This window comes from Lemur catta, chromosome 20 (genome assembly GCF_020740605.2).
Source record: "Lemur catta isolate mLemCat1 chromosome 20, mLemCat1.pri, whole genome shotgun sequence".
NCBI classification, from domain to species: Eukaryota; Metazoa; Chordata; class Mammalia; order Primates; family Lemuridae; genus Lemur; species Lemur catta.
The window spans coordinates 5,364,615-5,391,082 of record NC_059147.1 but is presented as its reverse complement, the minus strand read 5'-3'; the positions used below and the strand labels follow the sequence as shown (position 1 = coordinate 5,391,082).

Sequence of the window (26,468 nt, the reverse complement as noted above, 5' to 3'; positions counted from 1 at the left end):
AAAAATGAGCAGAAGACGTGACAGCACACCTTATAAGAGAAGATATATAATATGAATGGTCGATATGCTCATGAAATGGCATTCAACACCATTTGTCAAATTATTCATACAATTGCGACGAGGTCCTCCTTCACACCCACTAAAACAGCTGACACTAGAAAACCTGCCGTCACTAAACGCGGAAAACAGCGCGCAGCAGTGGAAACTGTCCCACTTTGCTGGTGGGAGTGTAAAATGTTACAAGCACTTTGGAAAACTCTTTGCCAGTTTCTTATAAAATTAACTGAACAGCTACTCTATGACCCAGCACATCTTGTCCCACGTTTAGCCTCATTGCTAACGGAGGAGGAGTGAAGACAGAGGTGAACAAAGAAGGACATGAGGTAATTTCAGACTGTGGATGTGATCAGGTATTTTTAACATGCTCGGTGAGGTTGTTGCAGTGGTGGCTGCTGTTGTTCTTGTCATTCTATAAGATCTCTGAAGGCTGAGGTGATTCCGAATCATTTCTAGCCTCTAGCACAGTGCTTGGGGACATTGCTAAAAAAGTGTTTTGAGTGGTTGAAAGGAATTAATGAATCAATGAACTCAAACCATAATTAAAAGAAAGCATGTAAACCCCAAATCATAAGATACTTTTGACAAGAACCTGTGCTTAGAGCAGGGAGATGGGCTGGAGAAGTCTGGGAAGGCTTCCTGGAGGAGGCAAGCTCTGAACTGGATCTCCAGAGAAGGAACAGCAGCTGACAGGTGAATAAGAGAGCTGGACTGAGCTGTAAGGGAAGATTCAGGTGAGGAGGAAAGGACTCTGGAGGGAAGCCTGGTTGGAGCCACGTCATGCTTCTGGGTTGTCAGTAGTCATCTCGGGGGACAGGTGGAACAGAAGGCTCTGCTGATGACTGCATGCAAGGAGAGGGAGGTCTCAGCCCCGCTGCCAGGGCTCGGCCTGCTCACCACTTAGCAGCACTGAGTCACCCAAGTCCTGCAGGCTCTCTGAGCAGCGGTCTGAGGTGTTTGTTCCGTCTGCTCAGCTCCCCGGCCCCAGAAGTGTCTGGCCCATCACTGGGCTGTTTCCGGAGTGCCCCTGGCTGACCTCCCAGCAGCCGCTGGTGGAGAAGCTGGTATCCGAGGTGACTTTGCAGCTGCAGGAGTGGGTGGAGAGCAGATGGGGCAGGACCACAGTCAGTCGGGGCCCTGGCCCCAAATTCAAACTAGCTGCACTGATTTGTTAAACCCTAAAAAAAGAAAACCAATTTTAAACCTGAATTATAAACCTAACCAACCTAAAAAGATCATTTTTAAAATACCAGCGAACCATTTTAAACTAGAAACGTATATTTATTAAAAATTAATGATTTGGAACAGTGTTTTCCAACATTAGGGAACATCAGACACCCCTACAGGGCTTGTTAGAAGACAGATGCTGTCCCCGCCCTGTCCCCAGGGTTTCCCATCCAGTGGGTGTCGGGGAGGCCTGAGAATTTGCATTTCTAAGGAACTCACAAGTGACTTGCTACTGTCCCGGGGTCACACTTAGAATCACCAACCTCAAATTATCTAAGAGCATAAGGCTGGTCTCCAAACCACGTGACATTCTTGGTTCTTCTTAAGTCTCTGATTTAGAGCGACAGCTGTTAAAACTTCCTGAGTGGCTTCTCTGATGCTACAGTTTTTAATCTTGGTTGTTTTAAGATGCCTCTTGGAAATCTGATTTTAAAAATTATATAAGTTCTCTCCACAGAAAAACACATGCGCACAGGTGCACAAGGGATTTTATCTGCATTTTTCTGCGGCTGAGTCCAGAGCACCCTGTTTCAACCGCCCCGCACTCATCCCTGGACCCCAGGTGAGGGAAATCTGCTAAGACAGCCACAGGCTGCACCTGCAGTCAAAAACACGCTTTCCAGGTGCTGCCTGGCCTGCTGTGTGACTTTAAGCCAACCGATTACCCTCTCTGAGACTATAAAATGGGGCGAGCTATGCCTTCCTTTGGTTGCCTCTGGAGAATGGGTCTTGGGAAGTTGGACAATAGACCGTTAATTTTTATTTGATGTGTTTCTTTACTGTTTAAACTTGAAGCTGTGTGTAAATTTAAACGCAAACACACCACACAGTCTTGCATTTTAGTTTCTAAATATGTACATACATTTTTTTTCATAAAATCCAAATCGATAGCCAATTAATAACCTTTGACACCTTTGTGTGGTGCATACAAATGAAATTTTAAAATTCTGCAGCCATGGTTGTTTTTAGTCCCCGTGTAGGGGACAATGAAATCACACTAAAATGGTGAATAACTCAAGCTAAATAAATAAATGTGGTATAAATATTAAATATGCCCCATCCTCTCTGGGTTATTTGAGACTCAGTGGGAAAAAGTATGTGAAAGAAATTTGCAAATGTATTGTCCCTGTTTAAAGACTATTAAATGTTATCGCTACGGCCGTCACCCTAACATCGATTGGGCTGGCAAACCTTCCCGGGGCTTCCGGAAAGCCCCTTCTCTCTGCCGGCAGCTGAAACCTTCACACCTTCCCTTCACACCCAACTGTTTTCGGGGAAAAAGGGCAGGTGGGGGCTCTTCTTAGAAAGAAGCTCAATTCTTTGACATCCACATTCCAGTGCACACGTGTGCGTGCACGTGTGTGCGCCCGGGCAGGCATGTGCACACGTGGTGTGCATGGGTGGGTGAGGTCTTTAACACGTGCTCCCATTCCTCCCTATTGAGAAAATACAAGCCTGGAGCTGGCTTTTCTCGGCCAGCAGGCCCCGTCCCCACGGCGGCCCGCTCGCCTGCCTTCTGGAAGTCATCAACAGCTCCGGAGTGTTCCGGCGAGCTCGTTACCATGGCCCCAGTGGCCGTCAGTGACGCCCTGCCAGTGCAGTTAGTGCTCGCCTCACACGAACAGCAGGCCCTAGTGCGTTCCCGGGCCCCTGCCCTGTGGTTCTCCTCTCCTGCTGCTGGGGCAGTCCCCTGCCAGGCTGCCCGCGTAAAGGCAGTAGCAGGCCCTGGCCGGTGGCCGTCCTCACCTGACATCCACCTAGGTAGGCTGAGTCAGGGGGGTGGACGAAGCCTCGGCCTGAGAGTCAGAACATGAGACCCCAGGCCCCCCTCTGCTTAACTCAAGAGCCCAAGACAGGCCACTTTCTCTTTCTGGGCCATGGTGTCTCCATTTACAAAATGTGGATGGTTCAATTAGACCCGTGATTCTCAGCCTTTTGGGATCTGAGGGGCCTTTGAGAGTCCCATAAAGCAATGGGGGCCTTTCTTCAGAAGAACGTACATGAACATACGTGCATAAATAATGCACATGTAATTTTGGGGGCTCAGAAGTCTTCTGTACCCCATCCATAAACCATGGGAGAGCCGTGAGGTTCCACCCAGAAACGGCAACTGCACAAGGGGGTGGTACACTCCGCTCGTTCTGCCTGTCTCTCGGTGGGTTATAGGTATCAGAAGAGGCAACGCACAGGTAAGTTCCTCGAAACCTGCAAAGCGCCTCTTACTGCTAACGTGCAGGCTGCCCTGTGCCTCTTTGCTGACCCCGTGATGACAGCGTCAGTAGCTCCCACCTAGCGAGCGCTTGCGGGTGCCATGCTGAGAGCTGCCCACGTGTCATTGCTTTTAACCTTCACAGTGATCCTACCAGGTGGGTGCTGATATTATCCCCCATTTTGCTGATGAGAAGGCTGATCACAGAAAGTTGAATTACCTTGTCCAAGATCACACAGTCAGGAAGTGGCAGAGAACAGGTAGGTCCAACTGAGGTAAAATGGCCAGATAACGGGATGCCCAGGTTGTCAGCCACATGGTAAATCTTAACCACTGGAGGAAATACGGAAGGTGATCCCTGGACTGGAAGAGCAGGGCATCCACTCAAGGACACACACACGCACACACACACACACACACAGATGAACACACACTGAGATGCATGCAGAGACACACACACGCACGCACACACAGACACACACAGATGAACACACACACGCACACACACACAGATGAACACACACGGAGACGCATGCAGAGACGCATACACACTGACACACAGATGAACACACACTGAGACGCATGCAGAGACACACACATGCACGCACACACAGACACACACAGATGAACACACACGGAGACGCATGCAGAGACGCATACACACTGACACACAGATGAACACACACTAAGACGCATGCGGAGACACACACACACAGAGATGAACACACACTAAGACGCACGTAGACACACACACACACACACACACACACACACAGAGCCTGAGGAACCCAAGACAGACCAGCATCGCCGGATGTGGCGACAGGAGCCGTTCGGGGTGAGGTATCTGGAGAGAGCAGGGAAAGAGTTAATCAGGGCACTTCCTGGAGGAGGTGAACCCGGGGTACGCCTGAATGAAGGGAAAGGCGGGAGGGAAGGAGAAGGTGGCCTTGCAGCAGCAGGAGCCGCTGCGTAAGCACCGTGGGGGCAGCAGGAGGGATGCAGGGATGCCGGCCTGGGCGGCTCAGGCAGCCAGAGGTTTGTGAAGAGCCCTGGTCGTGCTCAGCCACGTACCAGCCACGCCATGGGCCACGCCAGCTGGCCCTGGGTTCGGGTTCCAGCTCTGCCACTGACTGACTATGTGGTGAGCGTGTTTCTTAACCACTCCAGCCTCGGTTTTCTCGTCTGTAAAATGGGAGTAATCACAGGATCTGCCGTGTAGAGTTGTTGAAAGCACTAAAAGGGACCGTGCATGCAGAGGGCTCAGCGCCGGGCTGGCCGAGGGTAAGCTCCACGTAAGCGGTGGTGACTGTTGCTGCCCTGTGACTCTTCACAACTGTGGCGGTGTTGTCAGCGTGATGCCGGCACACACTGGGCACTCCAGCGTCAGCTTCTCTTCCCGTGGCCGCTCCCTGCGCCTGTTCAGTCAAGACAGAAAAAACAGTCTTTCACAAAGCCGGAGCGGAAAAGTGAAGCCCCCCTTTGCTCCCCGACTGATGTCCAGGGGGGGAACCGCAGGGTCTGTTAGAAGAGGGGCGATGTGCTAATAAACTGCACAGATTCTGAGAACTGGGCGCCAGTAACCACAGCTCAGTAGCTCTGACAGGTGAAATTGGACACTTAGAACATTTCACTTGATTCCTTTCAAACGGAGAGCGAGATGGCCCCCACCTCCGCTTTGTCCTTAATTGGTCACATTTTGAAGCATGCTGTTTACTCGTGACCCCGGAGTTAATAAACAGCCAGAGACCTCACTGTATTGAAACGCAGTTCACAGGAAAGAGATTTGCTTGGTGCCAGCAATCATCTGCTAGGACTTTAGAGTCAATTACCCATCCGTCAATTTCTCTTTTCCTGGGAGGTATTGTTTCATGCCAAGGGTTCCTTGCGAGATTGAGACCAAAAAAAATATTAATAAAAAAATCAAATTCACCCCAAAGGCGCCCAAAACACAACATGCCATCCTGCCCCCAGCTGGTCCCATGTTCTAACCCTCCTCCCCGTCCCAAGCCAGTCTCCCTTCGGCCTTGAGTGGGTGGTGCCAAGCTGTGGACCAGACATCCGCTTTGTCACCACCCTCCCTCCGCACCTGTAATCACCCAATCTGACGATTCTGTTTCTGAAGCATCTCTCCACCCCAGTCCCACTGCCCCAGACCCTCCTCTATGGGATACCTGCCATTGTCCCCTGACTGCCACCCCCAACACCATTCTTACTCCCCTTCAAGCTATTCTCCATGTGGCTGCAGAGGAGATTCTTCTAAAATGCAAATTCAATCCCATAATCCCATCAAGCTCTGGAATAAAACTTTCCAAAGGCTCCCCGTTAGCTTCAGGGCGAAGTCTCAGCTGCGTGTGACAGTAAGCAGGGCCCTTCAAGGTGGCGCCCGCCTGCCTCCTGAGTGCTGGCTCTCTCCTTGCTGCACTGCGGTGGAGGCTTTAGCAAGACCAAAGCGGCTGAGGCCCTGAAAGACTTACGGCTCTGCCAGCTACGCACCTGGCCCTTCTATCCCAGGACACCTGCCTGCCCTTGTTCCCTGGAAAACTTCATCCCTTCCCCTCCTTTGCTGCTCAGCTCTGACATCACTACCTACGCGCAGCCTCCTCTGACAGTCACCGCTATAGAAATAGAGCCTCTCTTGGAACAGCATGAATACATTTCAATTGTTGAATGCATCTCATTGAATTAAAGTTCCCTGTATTCAAGCCTGTTCTCTGTTTCCTACTGGGAACAGGCTGACGTCAGTGCCCTTGAGTCTTGAAACCCAAGTACCAAGCACAATAGGCTTCTCGTGGACAATTTCATTTTGCCATCACCATATTCTGTTAGGTAGGTGCTATGCCTATTCCCATTTTATAGAGAAGGAAACTTAGACTCAGAGAGGTTAAGCAGCTTGCCCAGGATCGCACAGGCAGCGTCAGACAAGAGTTGAACTGAGATTTAGTGACTCGAAAGGGAAGAGGTGCTCCGGAAAGAGTGGTTTCTTTATGGAATGTCAGTCAGGTGCTCGTTCTTTTAAATCACCACCTCCCCTTATCCTGAAGATACATTTAGAAGAAGAACCTAAAGGATCCTAATGAAAATGTGCAGACATATACTTATTACATTAAAGGGATACTACCTGGATAGCCTCTTCTAAAACAAAACTCCCTTGAAAATGGGGTTATGGAAAGAGCTTGACTTTAGAGAACCTGGGGTCTGTCCCAATGAACTCTGATCATTAACTTGTTGCACAAATTTCCTCAAGCGAAAAGCTCTGGGTGCTTGCAGTTGGTGTGCATTGGACACTGGATACCAAGGGGCTGTGGGTGGGGCAACCACAGTGTCTGTTACGAACAGAAGCGATGATAGCAACAAGGTTCCAGTCACTGAACATGGATGATGTCCCAGACGCTGGACTGAGCCCTTGGCAGGACTGTGCTCTCGGATAACTTGCCCGGGGTTGCACACTGCCAGCCAGCAGCTGGGTGGGACTGTAACCCCACGGCTACTGAGCCAGAGCGCATGCTCTGAACCCTATTCTACTGCTGCTACACTCTGCTGCTTATTATGGTCTGCTGAGACGTACGCAGGCTCAGCAGCTGGCGGAGACTGCCAAGGCGGAGCTGCCCTGGTCCACACGCGCTGACCAGTGCTGTGTGAACAACACGGTGTGCACATGAGGGGCTATGAAGACCACCACCACTAGACAGCAGGTGTCCGACTACCTAGGAGAGTCTGGGGTCTATTCTCCCCATACTAAAACACTCTCCAGAAGTTTCCCTGTGCTAAGACATCTCAGAGTGTCCAGGCGAGTAGAAACAACAAAGAGGTCGGGAACAGGAAGCTCCTACATTCTCGACAGCCCCCTCCCTACCCACCCCCAACACACCCCAAGAAAAAATCCTGGCATATCTCCCAGCCTGGCACTGAAAGAGTTACCTGAAACTGCTTCCATGATGAATGGCTATAATACTGTCTACGTAATGGGTTTCCTATTTAAATTTTGTGAGGATTTAATCAGTTGGGCACAGCTGTGCAAGATGCACCATAAACTATGTTGAAAAATATGTAGACATATACATTTATCTGCTACAAATTAAGCTCACTTAGAGGTGGTCTTAATGGCCCATGTAGCCATCATTACAAGCATAAATTCTAAACTGTCTGTTTCCAGTGAATTTGCTTTGAGAAAAAAATTAATGCTCATCCTTAGCAGAGCATGGTAATAAATGAAAGGACCCTTAATTTGCAAAGCGCTAATAGCCAGGCCATTTTCCATTAGGAACCCCATGCTGGGCCGTGTATGGCTGGGTAGCTTCGTGGGGGATTCCGGCACCCAGGCTGGGGCAGTGTGGGGGCTGGCATCTGGAGCCCACTCTGTGCCTTACCTGATCCCCTCAGGGGGGCTGCAATCCCTACTCTAGAGCAAGGAGAGGAGCCTGCGAGCAAATCCTTCAGCCTGGGCTGCACCCTTTCATGCAGAGACGCACATTCATCCTTGCTCTGGCCACGGTGGCAAAAGCTCCTCAGCACGAGGATAGCCCAGTTGTGAGCACACAGCTGGGTGCTAATGACAATGCACCGCAAACGGGCAAATGGAAGCTCTCCCACTTTCTTTTAGGTCCTAGCAATGGAAAATGGTAAAACAGAAAAACAAAAGAAGAGCTGGGTTTGAATCCCAGCCCGCTTCCTTGGCACAGTCTGATCCTGGCAACGTGCTTCTCCTCTTAGTCACCAAGAGCTGCCAGTTTGCAGACAGTCTCTCATTTCTCTTCTCACGTGTCAGTTAATCCTTGCCTTATAATAACCTTAGGAGGCAGGTGCTGCTATTTTTCCATCTGAATCCAAGGTCAGGTGTGGACGGGGCAGCCAGGGGCACAGTTTAAGGAAGCACTCACTCTCGGGTCTTGCAAGTGCCAGCCCGACGTTTGCACCACCCTGAGAGTGAGAGCTTCCTTACACTTTACTCCTCAAGTGCCTCTCTAGCCACACCCAGCCCTGAATAGGGACCCAAGGCACAGAGAAGTTAAGGAACTTGCCCAAGGCCACAGAGGTACTAAGCAAGAGAGCTGGAGACCAATTTGTAGCTGTTTATCTCCAAATTCCATTCTCTTTTCTACATGCCCTGGTGATGCCCTTTGAATTGAGCAGCTTGCTTCCATTCAGCAGAAGTTGGGCATTTACTGTGGGCCGAACTTTACAGCAAAGCTTTCACATACTCTCTTGTCCCGTCTTCTTCATGGCAAATTTTACTTTCAGAAATAATCTTATCGATCCATTTTTAAAATTTGTTTGTGGCCTGCATGCCTCACTGAATATTCACCACTTTGCCTTCAGTGGCTAGAACAATGCTCGGCACATAGTAGGTGCTCAACAAATATTTGTTGAATAAATTATCTTATTCAGCAAACATTTAAATGAGAAGTTGAGAGAAACTAGCCTGGTGGTTCTCACGCCTTGTCCCGTCTACCTCCTGCCCTTTGTGTGTCAGGTGTCCCCACACTCAGCCGTCCTGCGGGAAGGGGCTGGTGACGGAAAAGCCAGTCATATGAAAGTTAAAATCTGGGTGGGTTTTGTCCAGTTTTTTTCCAGCAATCAGAAATGCAGAAATATTTTCACCAGTGTCTTTGGTGGCAGGAGTTGGCAATGTACTAGAAAGTGGTAGAAGGATAAAAATGTGGAAAATCTTAAAAAAAATTTGGCCTGTTGAAACCTGACCAGTTGCAAAGACACCAGTGACTGCGGGACTCCCGGGAATGTCTTGAGAAGCGCCCAGAGCCCTGTTCACGTCCTGCAGGCCCAGCTTCCCCGTCTGAGACGAGGCCCCTCCCAGCCACCTCTGGGAACGCTAGTGGCTGTGCCCCTGCCACTTCCATAGAAAGCACCAGGGAGGGAAAACCAATCTTTGCATATCTGGCCTGTGATTCTACACGATTTAACAGCTGACAAGTTGTGGGAACAGGAAGAGTCACTATTGCATTAGCATCACTGTGCTGAAGCAGATGGTGGGATTAGAGCTCGTCCTGCAGGCTGAGTCCGAGCGAGGTGACCAGAGGAAGCCGCATGCACCCTGCCCCACCAGGCTCCTTTGGGAGGAGACCACACAGGGCAGTTTCAGTGGGTGCTGGGCAGACTGGGGAGCGGTGGCCATCCAGTGCAATACTGGGGTTCACACAAAAAAGGCCAGACTGAATGCCTGACTGGTCATGGTGATAACACACACAAAGTGAAATAGATGACCAGACACTGTACATATATTATAATTATTATTATTATTATTATTTCACAGCTAATAAGGGCAGAGGCCTAATCTGAATCCATGCCCAGGACCAGACAAAGTTAGGGACCTTGCATCTGCACTAACAAGCTTCTGAGCCAGCTTCCTTCTGCTGAGGAACCCCAGTCCCCCAAATCCCCATCCCCACTTAGCTAGCAAATGCCACTTCCTCTAGGCAGCCCTCTCTGACGTCCTGCCCTGCTCAGACGGTCCCTATGTCCCTGGTAGCATTCTCAGAGCACGGGCATGTAGAATCTACCCCGCTCTAGCCTTCCTGCACTTGGTCTGCCTCTCGTGCGGCCCTGGGAGGGCGGAGGCCACGCTGCCTCGTCCACTGCTCATTCTCCCCTCCTCTCCCCTGGCACAGATGCGAGCACCTAGTAGTGCTTGTAACAAACGAATTAGTGGATCTACAACGGTTACGCCAGGGCATTTCAAACACCCAGGTGCACAACAGTCCTGGGGAGAGTGTGTTAGCCTGCAGGTTCTGATGCTGGGGATTTGCATTTCCAACGAGTTCCCAGGTGAGGTCCATGCCCCTGTCCCGGGACCCCACTTTAAGTAGTGAGGGTCTATGCTACCATACCAGACGTGAGCATAGGCTGTTGGGGGCACAGGGCAGTAGAGCTCTGCCGCAGATTTTAGCTAAAGAAGCAAGTTGGTCAGGCTGCCAACACTCTTTAATCTTTTCGGAGCAGATGGGCAGTCAGCATAGACTGGCCCTTAAAGAGCATTTGCTAGATGCTCTAGGTACGTGGTCAGTTTTACCCCACATGGGAGGCCACGGTTAGAGTCTTTCCTAACACACATGTGGGACTGCCCTGAACACCAGGCCAGCACAGCCCTGCCTCGACATGCCTGGGCTCTGGAGTCCAGCCTGGGTAGATTTGTGTCCCGACTCTGCCATGGACCGCCTGTGGGGCCTTGGGCAAGCCCGTCAACCTCCCTGTGCCCCAGATGTCCCATCTTTAACATGGGGGTGATTATCATACGTGCCTCACCGTGTTGCGAGGGCTGAGCAAGAACGTATTGCAGTGGGGCCCCGGGCACCGGGTGGGCGTCAGCTCTTCCTAACGGTTGCTTAGTGTGCCCAGGAAGGCACGTCGCTGCTGGACTTTGACCAGAAGAATAATTTCAGGGCAGCCGCCCAAAGCTCAGACTGGAGACACGGGAGGCCCAGGAGAGAGCTGCCTCCCAGATTTTATGATTTAAATGGGATAGAGTCGTCTGCCGGTAATAAAGCATGTTTTAAACAAGAGACTTGTTCACAGGGTGACACATAAAGATGTAAATTCAAGCCGTAAATCTCCCCCACAGCCCGAGTGCCAGAGGAGCTCAGTGGTGTCCGGGTGGCTGGGCAGACGGTCCTGCTTGGCCTGGCCTGGCCTCACCCTCTGCATGGCCCCAGGACCCTGGCCTCCGGGGGACCCGCACTTTCCATGCAGCTCCATCTCCCACAGGGTCTGTTTCCTGGCTGCAGCAAAGCGGTAGGATTATAAAGCTGAGTGCTGCCCGGTGGACACAGGCTGCAAACAGGGATGAATGAATCGTTCCCAGAGTTGTGCATTGAGGTTGCTTCAGGGTCAATGTCATTGAGTCAATTAAGCTAAAATACGTGGCATCTCATTAAGCCTTAGGAAATTTTCTTTCCTGAGTGCTCCGGGGAGAGATCCCTGGTTACCCTCCAGCGCCCGCCCTGGCCCCCAGCCCCATGGGCACTCTGGCCCTCCTCCCCCCAGGGCCTTCTCACGTGCTGGTCCCTCTGTCTGAGTCACCCCTCGTGTCTTCGCATAGCTTGCTCGTTCTCCTGCAGGCTTCCCCTTGGATACTGTTTTCTCAGAGAGGCTGGACCTGATGCCAGACCCTAAACGTGGCCCTCGTCATCATCTCACTGCGTAGCAAAGTCACAATTTCTAATTACACATTTTTGCTTGTTTATTTGTTTTTACCTGTCTCCCCTGCCAGACCACACCCAGCATGAGGACAGGGCCACGTCCATGCTACTCACTGTTCCATCCTGGCACACTGTCCACGGTCATAATGGCTGAAATGAAATGTCTTGATCACTCCCTCCGTGCTATACTTTTCTAAGGGGCTTTATCTTCTCCTTTCCTCACAAGCCCCTATAGGTGAGCACTATTGTTAGACCCATTTTATAGATAAGGAAACTGAGAAACAGAGCTCTGATGTCAGCCTGGCTTGGATAGGCTTATGGGTCTACGCTGTCACGTAGCAGATGCGCGAAAAGGATTTGGTGACTGAAGAGATGGTCAGAACCACTCAGTGCAACACAATCCCATCTAAACCCACCAAATTCAGTCTGTTCCATTCGCTTGCTAGTAAGTCCTTGGCAGTGTGCTGGGTGCTTCCTGCCCCTCAAGGAAGCTTACGGTGGCTGTGGTGACAGAAGCCAGGGTGTGAATGACCTTGCCAGCTCCTCTGGTTCTCCCCCGCCTCGCCTGATTAGCTCAGCAGATGCCCCCGGGATGCTGGAATCTCACGAGTGAGGCTGAGACGCACACAGCATCCCATGGTGCAAAACATGCGATGCCTCCACCTCGCAATCCCTTAGTTACGGACATGGACGCCAAGCCAAGAGGGGTTAGGCACACGGCTGAGCGGGAGCAGGAGGGTTTGAATCCCTCCAGACTGGTTCTGGGACCCCTGTTACACTACACAAAAACTGTAAAAGGATACACTTTCTCACTCAGTGCCAGCTGGGTCACATGTAGCTGGAGACAGACCGAGTCAGCCACAGGAGGTGGCGATCTGTCTGCAGTGGGACAGGCGGGGGGTGGGGGGCTGAGCCGGGACCCTCAGCCCAGCACAGTCCCCAACAAACCTCCAAATGTGCATCTGCAGCGAGCACCATCCTGCCTCCATTAGAGCAAAATATCACTAATAGGAAAAAAAAAAACGCATGTGTCTGTTAGAATACGTACTTCAGAAAGGATGAGACCAATGCAGACACACAAAAATGAGTTCGAGTTCAGCATCTTTTTCCGGAAATTCTCCCCAACAGACTTAGTTCAGCCCTGAAGACGTTTGTGAGAAGCACCAGATGCAAAGCAGTAGATCCTAAACTCTTGCTGTTCCCACTGCTGCCTTCTGGAGTTTTCTCATACCCACAGCCCACCTACACTGCTAATGACTGGCACTTCATCTTAAATAAACTCACTTAAAAAAACTTAAATAGAATTATTTTTAAATCTATGAAAAAATAGTCATTTTTAAATAGTCATTAAAAAACTAAGTAGAAAATGAATAATATTAGGTGGTATTATTAACTATAAACACAATGAAAACAAAGCAACGTTATTAAATTCAAAGCAGATATTGTTTCCTGGTCGCCAGCAGAGGCCTGCCCCGTGTTGCGAAGGGAGATGAACCCGGTTGCAGAGGCATGAACTTCATGCTAGCAGCAAGCCAAGCCTGCTCCCCGACGCAATTGAGAGCAAAAGAAAATACGGCTGGGAAGGGAATAATTTACTCTCTGGATGAGTCAGTGCCACTGGGTGGGGGCCCTGGAGCAGGGCGTCCCGTCCTGTCTCTGCCACCCACTCGCCCTGTGACTTTAGGTGAGTCGCTTCGTTTCTCTGGGACTCAGTTTTCCCACCTGTAAAACTCAAGGTTAGACTAGAATTAGTTACCAGCTGGTCTCTGGGGTCCGTCAGAGCCTCCGGTTCTCTGACTCAACACCGGGTGAGCACTGCGACCCCAGCAAACTGCTGCACACTGCACTGGGAATGTGTCCTCCTAGGGCAGGTCACACACACTGCCGTCCCCACTGAGGGCTCATTCCTGGGCCGAAATCAAGTTTCAAGACTTTCTGGAAAGGCTTCCTGCTTTGGCAAGGGCCATTTGGACGTGTGGGAAGGGCTGGAGGCTTAGGTAGGAGGAGGACTCAGCAAATAAAAGTCTGTTTGAGTTCAGAAAACCAGCCTCCATGAGCAATCGGAGTGGCTCACTTTGGTTAGAATATTTTGTAACCAGTAGGATTATCTGCGATGATAAAATTCATACCTCCCAGCCTTCAGATAAAGACGTCCGCAGGAGGGTATTGATGGCATCATTGTTGTTGGAAAGAGAAAGAGAGAGTGGCCTGGTGATGCCATTGTGTGTGGAATAAAAGGGCCGGGAAACAGATCTATTTTCGTATCAGCTAACTGCAGACCATCGCCCCCCAGCTCGACTCATTCTTGGGCCCCATCAGCCCCCCTCCAGGGCGCGGGGATGTGCTTCCAGCCAACACACACAGGCTTGGACACCCCCGGGGCCGGGGCCTGATGTGGGGGCACAAAGACATGCGGCTCCTATGGCTGCCAGGGCCTCGTTCTCCACACGCCCGGGCCCGCAGCGGCCGCCCTCCCGCCCACCGCTTCTCGGCTGCAGCAGCGAGTGGCCTCCTGTCATTCTGCTCTGCCCGTCAAATTGGCTCTGGTCACCACTGGGGACACAGTGAACTAAAGGACCACACGTGGCCCTGCCCAAGGGTGAGGACCGGCTCAGGAGCCACAAAACCAACACCTTCATTCCCTGGGACTGAGCACTAATTGCTCAGGTTTTCCAGAATCAGCCTGGGGACCCGATGTTCAATGGGAGAATGCCCAACAAGGACATAGAGTGGGGACAGCTCGCTTCCTTGGCACCTGGATGCCAGATGCTATTCTACGAGCTCAACCTGTGCCAACACACTTATTTCTCACAGCGGCCCAGGTGTGGTGCAAACACTATGATTCCATTGTGCACATGGGGAAGCCGAGGCACAGAGAGCCAGTGGTTTTCTCCAAGGTGAATCACCCAGGAACTGCCGGAGCCAAAACTTGAGCCTTGGCCGAGCGGCCAGCGTGGGCTCTGAACCACTGTGCAGGACTCTGACCACGGCGGGCAGCCCCGTGGGGCTGAGAGCTCGGCTCTGGAAGGCCAAGGGTCCTGGGTTTGAGTCAAAGTTCTGCCACTCATACCCTCATGAGCCTCAGTTTTCTTGTTTGTAAAATAAATGGGAGCAAAATTCCTAAGGACCTCAGAGTGTAAAGAACAAATGACATGAAACCCGTTCTGCCCTCCGCACAGGGCCCGGCACACAGGAAATGCCCAGTAAGTGGGAGTGATTATTGCTGTCAGGATGACAACGGCCTCCCCGTCCTCTCTGCTGCCCCCAGTCCTTGCCTGGGCCGTAACTCAGAGTCACCTGGCAGCTGCTCCTGGCACAGAAGCCATTAAAACCCCCACATCTGCTCTCTGCAGCAGCAGCAAATCAACACGGGCCTGCCCTCCTCCCCCAGCAGGTCCAAGGGCTCGGATGCGGCCCCCGCTGTGTCAGCGCTTGACTTCCAGCCCCTCGCCCCAGTCCCATCTGCTGTTCCCCATCGGTCCCCATCCCCTCTCTCGTGCCCTCTCCCCCCCGACCCCGATACCCTTGCCTCATTCCTGGCCACAATTAAACCAGAGAGTGAGGCCAGATGTAGAAATCACTAAAACCAGTTACAGATTCATCACCGGGGTGGGTGAGGCAGAGCCCAGGCCTCACCGAGGAAGTGACCCCCACCTGCTCCTGTCCTTGGGGACAGTAGTTCTCAGCCCTGGGGGGTCTCAGAAGTGCTAATGGGCAGGCCCCACCCCAGGTGAGGAAATCAGCAGCCCTGTGGTCAGAGCCAGGGTTGGGCTATTTTAAAATATCTTTCCAGGTTATTCTGGTGCACAGCCATGGCTGAGACCACAGGCCAGAAGCTTGGTGTGTGGGACAGAAGTGTCGTCAACCACGCCCCGGCTGCAGAGGCCTCCCAGCCACTGGCCTGGCTCTGTCGGCGCAGTGGCGTTGTGCCCGGCTCTGGGTCAGACTGCCTGGGCTCCAGGCCTGCTTTCCTCATGTGCTGCACAGACTGGGCAACCTCTAGGTGAGGTTTCTACAAAAGGTTCCCCAAGCCTCTTTCCTCAACTGCACGATGGGCTACAGAGGCACTGACAGGACAGTGTTATTGAGGAATGAAATGAGGAATGTGTGTAAGAACCACTTTAAGCCATGCCAGGCACACAGTAGGTCCGGAGGACTGTGGCGACTTTGCCATCCCAGCGTGCCGCCGTGCACTGTGTCCCCAGCCTTTTTCCAAAACGCTGCTTCGGAATGAAATGCGATGACGGTGTCAGAATGAGCTGGTCGTGCCCCCGTCTACGCTGCTTGCCTGGCTGCTGGCACGTGATGTGTCAACCCGCGAGCTCGGCAGACACGGGAAGGAGGCGGATGCCAAGGATGGCGCTGAGGGTGTTGCTGTGAAAAACGAGAAGAAGAAAAGCTTTCTGCCTCGCAGCAGTTGGGGCAAAACTGCAGTGATAGCCCTTATTGTGTTTTGGTGGCTGTAGATTCTTAAAAGTGCTCTAGGTTTTTAGAAAATATGCATTAATGCTCCAGATTAAAAAATGTATATGCAATTATGCAATTTGGGTACAGACCAACGTTTTTACAACTCCAGATGACAGCCCTCATTGTAAACCACGACAATGAGTTGGGCCTGTGTGTTGACCCTGCTGCAGTGACACTGCCTGCCGGCAGGGTGCTCGCTGTTTGAGGGGCTCCCCGCCCCAGGGTCTGGCACTGGGCGCAACCTCGGGGGGGGGGCTTGAGTCTGGCACGTGAGGGCATCTTTCTCCTGTTGGGGTTCCCCTCCGGCCCTTCCTCATGGCGTCAAGGGAAGAGCCGGGAAAGCTGACCTTCAAGTCCGAGTTTGAGCCTCAGGCCTGTAAGTACCAAGTCGTGGTGACTTTCAGAGCCTCGGTTTACTCATCCGTGAGATGGGGATAGTGACATTTTCCTCACTAGACTATTCTGGGAGTTAAATGAGATGACCTATGGATGAAAACGCCAATTCACTACAGAACGTGGAGCAGACACAGCTCGGACCAGCTCCTTTTCCTAAATCCTTCAACCCGGGCGTCACAGGCCAGCTGCTCAGGCCTCCACGGGAAGCCTGGGTCTCTGGGAGCCCATCACTGAGCCGAGGAGAGAGCTGAACTTCCAGGCGATGAAGGGGCTGTGGAGCCATTTCAGAGCAGCCCCGTCCGGCGATGGTCGGGGCCAGATGGCTCGGGAGGTGGGGCGGGGGCGAGGCAGCGCGGTGGGCCGTGGGGGCGAGGTGGGCCGTGGCAGCGCGGTGGGCCGTGGGGGCGAGGTGGGCCGTGGGAGCGCGGTGGGCTGTGGGAGCGCGGTGGGCCGTGGCAGCGCGGTGGGCCGTGGGGGCGAGGTGGGCCATGGTGGCGAGGTGGGCCGTGGCAGTGCGGTGGGCCATGGGAGCGAGGTGGGCCGTGGCAGCGAGGTGGGCCATGGCAGTGCGGTGGGCCGTGGGAGCGAGGTGGGCCGTGGCAGCGAGGTGGGCCGTGGCACTGCGGGTGGGCCGTGGCAGCGAGGTGGGCCATGGGGGCGAGGTGGGCCGTGGCAGCACGGTGGGCCATGACAGCACAGGTGGGCCGTGGCAGCGAGGTGGGCCATGGGGGCGAGGTGGGCCGTGGCAGCGCGGTGGGCCATGACAGCACAGGTGGGCCGTGGCAGCGAGGTGGGCCGTGGGAGCGTGGTGGGCCATGGGAGCGAGGTGGGCCGTGGGAGCGCGGTGGGCCATGGGAGCGAGGTGGGCCGTGGCAGCGAGGTGGGCCATGGCAGTGCGGTGGGCCGTGGGAGCAAGGTGGGCCGTGGCAGCGAGGTGGGCCATGGCAGTGCGGTGGGCCGTGGGAGCAAGGTGGGCCGTGGCAGCGAGGTGGGCCGTGGCAGTGCGGTGGGCCGTGGGAGCAAGGTGGGCCGTGGCAGCGAGGTGGGCCGTGGCACTGCGGGTGGGCCGTGGCAGCGAGGTGGGCCATGGGGGCGAGGTGGGCCGTGGCGGCGCGGTGGGCCATGACAGCACAGGTGGGCCGTGGCAGCGAGGTGGGCCGTGGGAGCACGGTGGGCCGTGGGAGCGAGGTGGGCCATGACAGCACAGGTGGGCCGTGGGAGCCAGGTGGGCTGTGGGAGCGCTGTGGGCCGTGGCAGCGCCGTGGGCCGTGGCAGCGAGGTGGGCCATGGCACTGCGGGTGGGCCGTGGGAGCGAGGTGGGCTGTGGCAGCGAGGTGGGCCGTGGGAACGAGGTGGGCCGTGGCAGCGAGGTGGGCCGTGGGAGCCAGGTGGGCCGTGGGAGCGCCGTGGGCCGTGGCACTGCGGGTGGGCTGTGGCAGCGAGGTGGGCCGTGGCACTGTGGGTGGGCCGTGGCAGTGAGGTGGCCAGGGAAGCGTTCACTTGCCCCCTCCCCGCCCCGCCCAGAGCCCCCTCCAGAGTGGCGCCGCCCAGCCCTGACAGATGCGCAGTCCGGGCAGGTTTCCAGGCGCACTGGCGGGAAGAGGGCAATTAACCCCATGCCAGGACCTGCCCTGGCAGAGGGGGAAGCAGGTGAGTTTGCCTTGGTGCGTTTATTCTCTTCTGCTCATGTTTCATCACCTTAAACCTGTGACCCTCTGCACCTTCCAAGGTAAGCACCTACTTCAGTCTGGCGGTTTCTCTCTTTCTCTCTCTCTCTCCAGCTCCCTCAAACCCTCCCCGTCCTCCTTCCATTCCCCTCAGGACGTTACTGGCACCTGCCGGAGCGGTTGCCAGTGGCAGCGGTCCTCGCCGGTGCTGTGTGTTCCGCACCCTTCTTCCGCCAGGACCCTCCATGCCGTGCCTCTTGCTGCCGGCAGGGCTGTGGCACCGCCACAGGTCAGGGAGGGAAACACCGGTGGTGGCTTCTCACATCTTTAGGGAGGGTACCTGCTGGGAGGCGACAGGCCACAGAGAGAGTGCCAGCTTTCGAGGAGCAATTAACCTTTCTGGGCCTCAGCTCTGAGCACCCAGGATGACATGAAAACACGAGCAGGGACAGCAGTGCCGTGTGGTGACCTGGTGGCACCAGCAGGGACATGAGGGTGAAGCATTTCAGGCACTTGTCACAAAGCCCTTTCCCCCTCTAATGGTGAGTCACATCCGGAGGACGGGGCTAGGCCAAGCATTTCACTCGTGGGGACACGGAAGAGCATTTACAGCAGTCTGGTTTGGGGGTTTACACGAGTTTTCTGGGGCTGCAGTAACAACATACCACAAACTGGGTGTCTTGAACCACAGAAATTTATTGCTTCGCTGTTCTGGAGGCTAACAGCCCAGCGAGGCCTCAGCGGGTCTGGTTCCTCTCGAGAGGTGGGAGGAAGCATCTGCCCCAGGCCTGCTCCTGGGCCTGTAGGTGGCCATGTTCTCCCTGCGTGTCTTCATGTCACCCGTCCTTTGTGATCGTCTGTCTCTGTGTTCAAATTTCCCCTTTTATGCGGATACCAGTCATTGGATGAGGGGCCCGTGCTACTCTGCTAATTACATCTGCAATGACACTATTTCCAAACAAGGTCGCATTCTGAGGTACTGGAGGTTAGGACTTTAGCACATGGGTTTTGGGAGGGGACACAGTCAAAGCCGTAACAGGGCTAAGCACGCCTCTGCTGTTGTACAGGCCTGAACCCAGTGACACGTGGCCTTGCTTGGATGAGCCTTTCCCACGACTGAGCCTCAGTTCCTGCAGCCGTAGAATGTCTGCAAAGCATGAAACCTGTGAACTGGGAAAAGGTAAGTCTTCAGGGACAAGTTGGTCTCGTGAGTACTCTGCCCACGTAGCCACATGGGCCCTGTCCACTCTATTCAGAGACCAGGACGCCATCATCCAGGGAACTGTGGGAGGAGAGGCCAGACCCGGTCCCCAGCCATGTGGGCCCCTGACCAAGTCTCCCATAGTCCAAGGCTTAAGGAAATGCTGTGTTGAAATAGAACAAAGATTTCCATTGCAACTAAAATTACTTTGGTTAAAGAAGCGAATGATTTGTGGGAGCAAAGAGTGTGAAGCAGAATTAACCATTCAGATAATAGCAATGCATGCTATTTTATGTTTTTAACAAAAGTAAGATTTTTTTAAAAGTATGTTCTTCCTTGAATCTCAGCTTCTTTTGTCTTTGGAGGAAATAGGCAGCTCAGAGATGAAGTTCTGGAAACTTGGAATCATTCACTGGGAATTCTTCTATTCTTCCCATTTCACAGTCATTTTCAAATATTGTCAGGGACCAAAAGGGAACAGATTTCTACTTAAAGGCGTCTCCAGTCTCCCAAACCTAAAGGTCTCCTGTCTGCAACAGAAAAGCACCACAATAGCCATGTCCCTATCCAATTAGGAGCCTGAGCTGATAAAATATTTCCTGCCAAGAATAGCAATTCAAGAGAGAGAGATTTTTTCTTCTTCAAAAGTATGGAAAAAAGGCTTTTAATCAGAGAAGCAGATCTTTCTTTTTATTACTGAGGATAATATGATATGAAATTCTCCTCAAAACTGCACATAATGAAGGTAAAATGAATCATGGGAAAATTCCCTTCTGTTACTGTAAAATTCTGATGAGGATGGGAGAGTTTAGGAGTGTTTCAGTTAGTCTGAATCAGTATCTACTTCTTCTCAAAAGAAGACATTCTCTTCTTGTTCAAAGAATATCCCCAGGTAACTGTGGTGGGCTGAATGATGGCCCCCAAATGTGTCTACACCCTAATTCCTGGAACCTGCAAATGTTACCTTATGTGATGCGGTGGTGAACTTTCTGTGCCAGCTTGGCTAGGCTATGGCACCCAGTCGTTTGGTCAAACACCAGGCTAGATATTGCAGGGAAGGTAATTTTTAGATGTTATTAACACTCAAGGCAGTAGACTTGGAGTGAAGCAGATCACCCTCCATCGCATGAGGGGCTTCATCCAATCCACTGACAGCCGTGAGAGACTGGGGTCCCCTGAAAAGGCAAATGTTCTGCCTCCAGACTCGAGGCTGCAACATCAACTTGCTCCTTGGTCTCCAGCCTGCCCTGCAGATTTTGGACTTGCCAGTCCCCACAATCATGTGAGCTCAGTCCTTAAAATAAATTTCTATCTATCTAGCTAGCTATCTACTTACCTATCGACCCACCCTATTGGTTCTGTTTCTCTGGAGAACCCTGACTAGTGTGTATGACAAAGAGAACTTTGTAGCTGTGATTAACTTAAGAATCCTGAGGTGGGGACATTAACCTGGATTAGCTGGGTGGGCCCAGTGAAATCACAATGACCTTTATAAAAGGAATATGTATATAGAAGGAGTCAGAATCAGAGGGAAAGATGCCATGAATAGAGGAGCAGAGGGTCAAAATGTGCTTCGAATGGAAAAAAGATGCCACAAGTCAAGGAATCCAGGCACCCACTAGAAGCTGAAACAGGCAAGGAGACAGATTCTCCACTCGGAAGAAGGAGTCAGTCCTGCTGACACCTGGACTTTAGGTCTTCTGACCCCCAGGTGATAAATTTGTGCTGTTTTAAGCCACTAAATTTGTGGTGATTTCTTACAACAGCAAAAGGGTACTGATACAGTGATCTAGAGCTACCAAAGAAAACTTAAGCATATGGAATGAAAAGTGCTTTTAGAGCTCTGTATTTTCAAGTATTTATAATTATTATCATTCAGGGTTATTATTCTATGTAAATAGCTCTTATAAATAAATGTAAAGGCATACATCTAAGAGCAAAGAGAATTTATAAGAAATTTGGAGAAGAGGAGATGGCAACATCAAATACGTGCCATAAATATTTTGGCCTAGCTGATAATCAGAGACCTGTAAAATAAAACAATAACATGCCATTTTTTTGCCTACTTAGTATAATAAATGTCTTGAGTGATGAGGCTCACTGAGGATCAGGCTGTGGCAAGACAACACATTCAAACACAGCTGGTGGAAATGTAAATGAAAACGATCGTTTTGGAAATTATTTACACAACATATATCACAAGCCTGGAAAATTTATATCCTTTCACCCATATGTTCACATTTAGAAATGCAGCCTGAGGACACGATCGGAGACGTGAGCAAAGGCGAGTGTACAAGTGCTCAGTGCTATCCGGGACGCGACGGAAAGCGCCGGTAGATGCCCACCGATGCGGCGGTGGCTGAGGAAGCCACAGTGAGCGTCACGCAGCCGTTAATTGCAGTGTTCATAAAGATTCTGTGAGGGAGTGATGCCAATGAAAGTGCTCAATTAAGGGATTCCAAAAGTCCACCGCTCCATAAAAGAAAAGAAAAAACTAGCAAAAATGGTCACAATCAATTTCTGACAACTGAACCAAATAAAACCTAGCCACTTCCCAGCTCAGTGTTAGCCTTGAAAATAACATCCCATATTCCCATTACCAGTACAAGATGAGCAGAACAAGCCTCAAGAATTATAATTATTAGTTTAGGGCTGTGTGGTGGTTTCCTGGAAGACCCGCTCAGAAGGCTTGCCTTCCCCTTCCCCATCTCTGTGCTTACCCGGCACTAAAGCGGCTACCTGGGGAATTTGTCAAAAACGCTTACAGATAAAATATCTGCTAATGTCTGAGGCAATGGAGAACAGTTGGGCCAAGCAATAGACTGGCAAAAAGCCTGGCAGGAAAGACTTGGGAATATAATGCACTGGGGAAAAAGGGCTTTGCAAAGGTCCAACCTATTCCTGGGACTCACTCTAGAAGGCCATGTGCATTCCCAAGGCTGTGCGTCTGCCTAGGAAAGAACTAATAAAGCCCTAAGCGCTCATCTCTGGCTGACGTTGAAATTCTGTGCAAATAAGGAAGCAAAGGCTAAAGCACATTTGTAAACTGCCTGGCTGATTGTTGAAGGAATGTCCCAGCACACACAGAGTGCATCTTCAAAGACTGGGAAACTTTTTGTTTCTGGGCATTAGCAAAATCTCTGTCCAGTCATTAGCTGACCATTAAGCTATGTCAGCGGTCATATATTACAAAGAATATAGACTTTACAAAATTAGTTTGGAAAAGTCACCAAATAAACAACAGCTACAACAAGCAGTGAAACAAACCATGTTATGATGTGCAAAATGTCCAGTTATCAACCAAAAACCACAAGGCTTGCAGAGGAACAAGACAACATGACCCATACAGAAAAATAAAGCGATCAATTGAAATTGTCCTTAATGAGGCCCAGACACTGTACTTACTCCAATCAAAAGGCAGACACCAGAATGAATTAAAAAAATCATTTAACTATAAGCTGTCTTATAGAGACTTAGTTTAGACTCAGACACAAATAGATTGAAAGCAAAATAATACAAAAAATATATCATGCAAACAGAAACCAAAGGGAGCTGGAGTGGCTATATTAATAAAAGAAAAAATAGACCTTAAGACAACAAGTATTACAAGAGACAAAGAAACACATTATACAGTGATAAAAGGATCAGTCCAACAAGAATATATAACAAATATAAACATATGTGCACCTAACAGCAGATCCCCAAAATACGGAAAGAAAAAACTGACAAAATTGAAGGCAAAAATAGGTGGTCTAACTGGTCATAGTTAAAGACATCAACATCTCACTTTCAATAATGGGTAGAACAAGTCAACAGAAGATTAAGCAAATAGAAGACTTGAACAACACTATAAACCAACTAGACCTACTACTAGAATGCTCTACCCAACAACAGCAGAATATGCATTTTTCTTGCAAGCACATAAAACATTCTCTAGTATAGACCATATGTTATGCCACAAAAAAAGTCTCAATAGATTTTAAAAGATTTAAAGCATACAAAATATCACCTATGACCTCAGTGGAATTTAGTTGAAAATCAATAATAGAAGGTGAACTGGAAAATTCACAAATGTATGGAAATTAAACAACACATTCCTAAATAATCAATGGGTCAAAAAATAGGTTGCAAGGAAAATTAGAAAAAAAATAGAGATTAACAAAAATGAAAACACAACATAGCAAAATTTATGAGATGCTGCAAAAGCAGTGTTAGAGGGAAATTTATAGCTGTAAATGACTATAATAACACATTGTATATTTCAGAATTGCTAAAAGAGCAGATTTTAAATGTTTTCACCACAAAAAATGATAAGTATATGAGGTGATAGACTTGTTAATTATCTTAATTTAATTATTCTATAATGTAAACATATATCAAAACAGCACATTGTACCCCATAAAAACATACAATTATTTTTTGTCAACTAAAAGTAAAATATAAAGCTTGTGATGGTTTAAGAGTAGAGGACAGAAGGAATTTCTGAAATTCTATTCTAAGACTTTAATGTAAAAACAAAGTGAAAAAAGTAATGATAAATTTTTTAAATGTCTACATTAAGAAAGAAGATATTGTAAATCAATATGTTAACCTTTAACCTTAAGAAAGTAGAAAAATAAGAGCAAGCTAAACCCAAGGTAGAATAAAGGAAATAAAAAAGATTAGGGTAGAGATAAATGAAAGAGTATAGAAAAACTAGAGAAAATGACAATAAAAGTTTGTTCTTCAAAACGATCATTAAACTTTTAAAACAGAGTCTAATGAAGCAAATGTTTTATCCCTTTTTCACAGGGGAACAAACAGAAGCTCAGAGCAGCCCATCCATCCATTCATCAATTCAGCAGTTAGAAAGCACCTGCTTTGTGCCAGGAGCAGGTCGGCCCTGGAGGGACAGTGGAGAACAAGACAGATGCTCAGTAACACACCTCAGGGGAGGCAGACACAGCAGTGTGTGGCTCTAAAGGCAGGCCTGTGCTGGTCTGGAGTTCAAGAAAACCTTACCAGAGGAAGTCAGGTGTAAACAAATCCCTGATGGTTTGAAGGGGGCCCTGCACATGGGGTGCTGCTGAGCTGAGCTTTAGCTCGTGGGGCCCACCCAGGTTTGGCCTGCAGAGTGGGCACAGGGGCCTGGGCCTGGCCATCTCTGCCACATGTGCACAGGGTAGCTGGCCTTCCTTCCTGGGCCTCTGCTCTCTGTGTGGAAGTCCCTTCCTCCCTTCCCCCTACGGTTCCAGGAAGGAGGCCAGGTAGGAGGAGCTCTCTCTTCCCCAAGGTCTTGGGTCCTTTGGACAGGTCCAGTTGCCAGAAGACTGAGAGATCCATTTCGGCCAGGCCTCAGGGGTGGGCATGGAGCCCTTGTGACCTCGCAGCTCAAGCAGGTGCCAGGGCAGCAGGGGAATAGGATGGCTTCTGCCTCAAGGTCACATCCTTTGGACACAGAGTCTTCTCACTCAAGGACTAGTGGCTGGAGACCCAGGAGCCAGGCCTGTCTCCCTACACACTCCTTCTAACGCAGTGTGGAGAGCTGAGGTTGGCCTAACAGCTGCTGGCAGGTGGATCTGTGTTCCAGTCCTGACTCCACTGGGTACTAGCTCTGTGGCCTTGGATAATTCACTCCGCACTCTGAGTCATCTTTAAAACGGCGGTAATGGGAGTATATACCTTACAGAGATGTTTAGGCAACAAATGAGATAATGCACTTAAAATGCTGAGCATGGTAGACAACAAATGTTCATTGTAGAAAAAATATCAATGAAATTGACAAGTCTTTAGCTAGACTGACCAAGAAAAAAAGAGAGAAAACTCATATTACTGAAATCAGGAATAAAGGTGAGGACATTGTTATTGACTTTACAGAAATACAAAACGATTATGAGAAAATACTATGAATAACTGTATGCCAAGAAATTAGATAATTTAGCTGAAATAGACAAATTTAAAGAAACACAAATTATCAAAACTGACTCAACAAGAACTAGAAAATCTGAATAGATCTATAACAGCTAAAGAGATTGAGTGATTAAAAAAAAAAAAAAAACTTTCAACAAAGGAAAGCCCAAGCCCAGAGGTTTAAAGTGCAGGTGTCCCAAAAGTAGCCATACGTAGGGAAAATGGGAAATTGTAGCTAAATGTACCTTATTTACAAAATATTCATTACAAAATTTTATAAAATTTTTCCTTTGTATGGAGACTTTTGGGACACCCTGTAGAATCAACACCAATCCTTCTCCACTTCTTTAAGGGACACTGCCTAACTCATTCCATGAGACCAGTTTTATTTACTCTGATATCAAAGCCATACAAAGTCATCACAAGAAAAGAAAACTACAGACCAATATCCCTTATGCATATACCCTCAACAAAGATCCTCAACAAAATATTAGCAAAATAACATTCAAAACCCTTAACCAAATATTAGCAAGCCAAATCCACTAGCACATTAAAAGTATTACTCACATGACCAAGCCAGCTTTATCCCAAGAGTGCAAAGGTGGGTCCATGCAAGACAATCAGTCAACGCAGTACACCACATTAAGGGAGGAAAAAATTTAAAAGCCCCACAAGATCATCTCAATTAATAAGAAAAAGTGTTCAACAAAGTTCAATACTCTTTCCTGATTAAAAAAAAAAAATCCCTCAACAAACTAGGAATAGAAGAGAGCTTTTCAACCCGATAAAGGGTATCTGAGAAAAACCCACAGCTAACATCACAGTAAGAGAAAGACTGAAAACTTTCTCCCTAAGAACAAGAACGAGAGGATGTTTGCTTTGTGTTTATTCAAACAGTACTAACAGTTCTGTTCAGGGCAATTAGGCAAGAAAAAGAATAAAAAAGCAACTAAATTGGAAAAGAAGTATAGCTATCTCTATTCACAGGTAATATGATCTTATATATCAATAATCCTAAAGACATGACAACAAAGACATTAAAGCTAATAAGTGAGTTCAGCAATGTTGCAGGATACAAGATCAATACACAAAAATCTGGTCTATTCCAATACATAAGCAATAAATAAGCTGAAAATGAAATAAATAAGATAATTGCATTTATAATAGTATAAAAAATAATAAAATGCTTGGGAATAAGTTTAACC

General features: G+C 49.8%; 1 non-coding gene across 1 annotated transcript; it reads left to right on the top strand.

The window, feature by feature from the left end:
* The first annotated feature begins 23,817 nt into the window (after nucleotides 1-23,817).
* On the top strand, nucleotides 23,818-23,877 carry LOC123625503. The gene has a single exon (XR_006730523.1). It is a non-coding gene; the product is annotated as a small nucleolar RNA SNORD75 (small nucleolar RNA).
* Nucleotides 23,878-26,468: the final 2,591 nt, after the last annotated feature.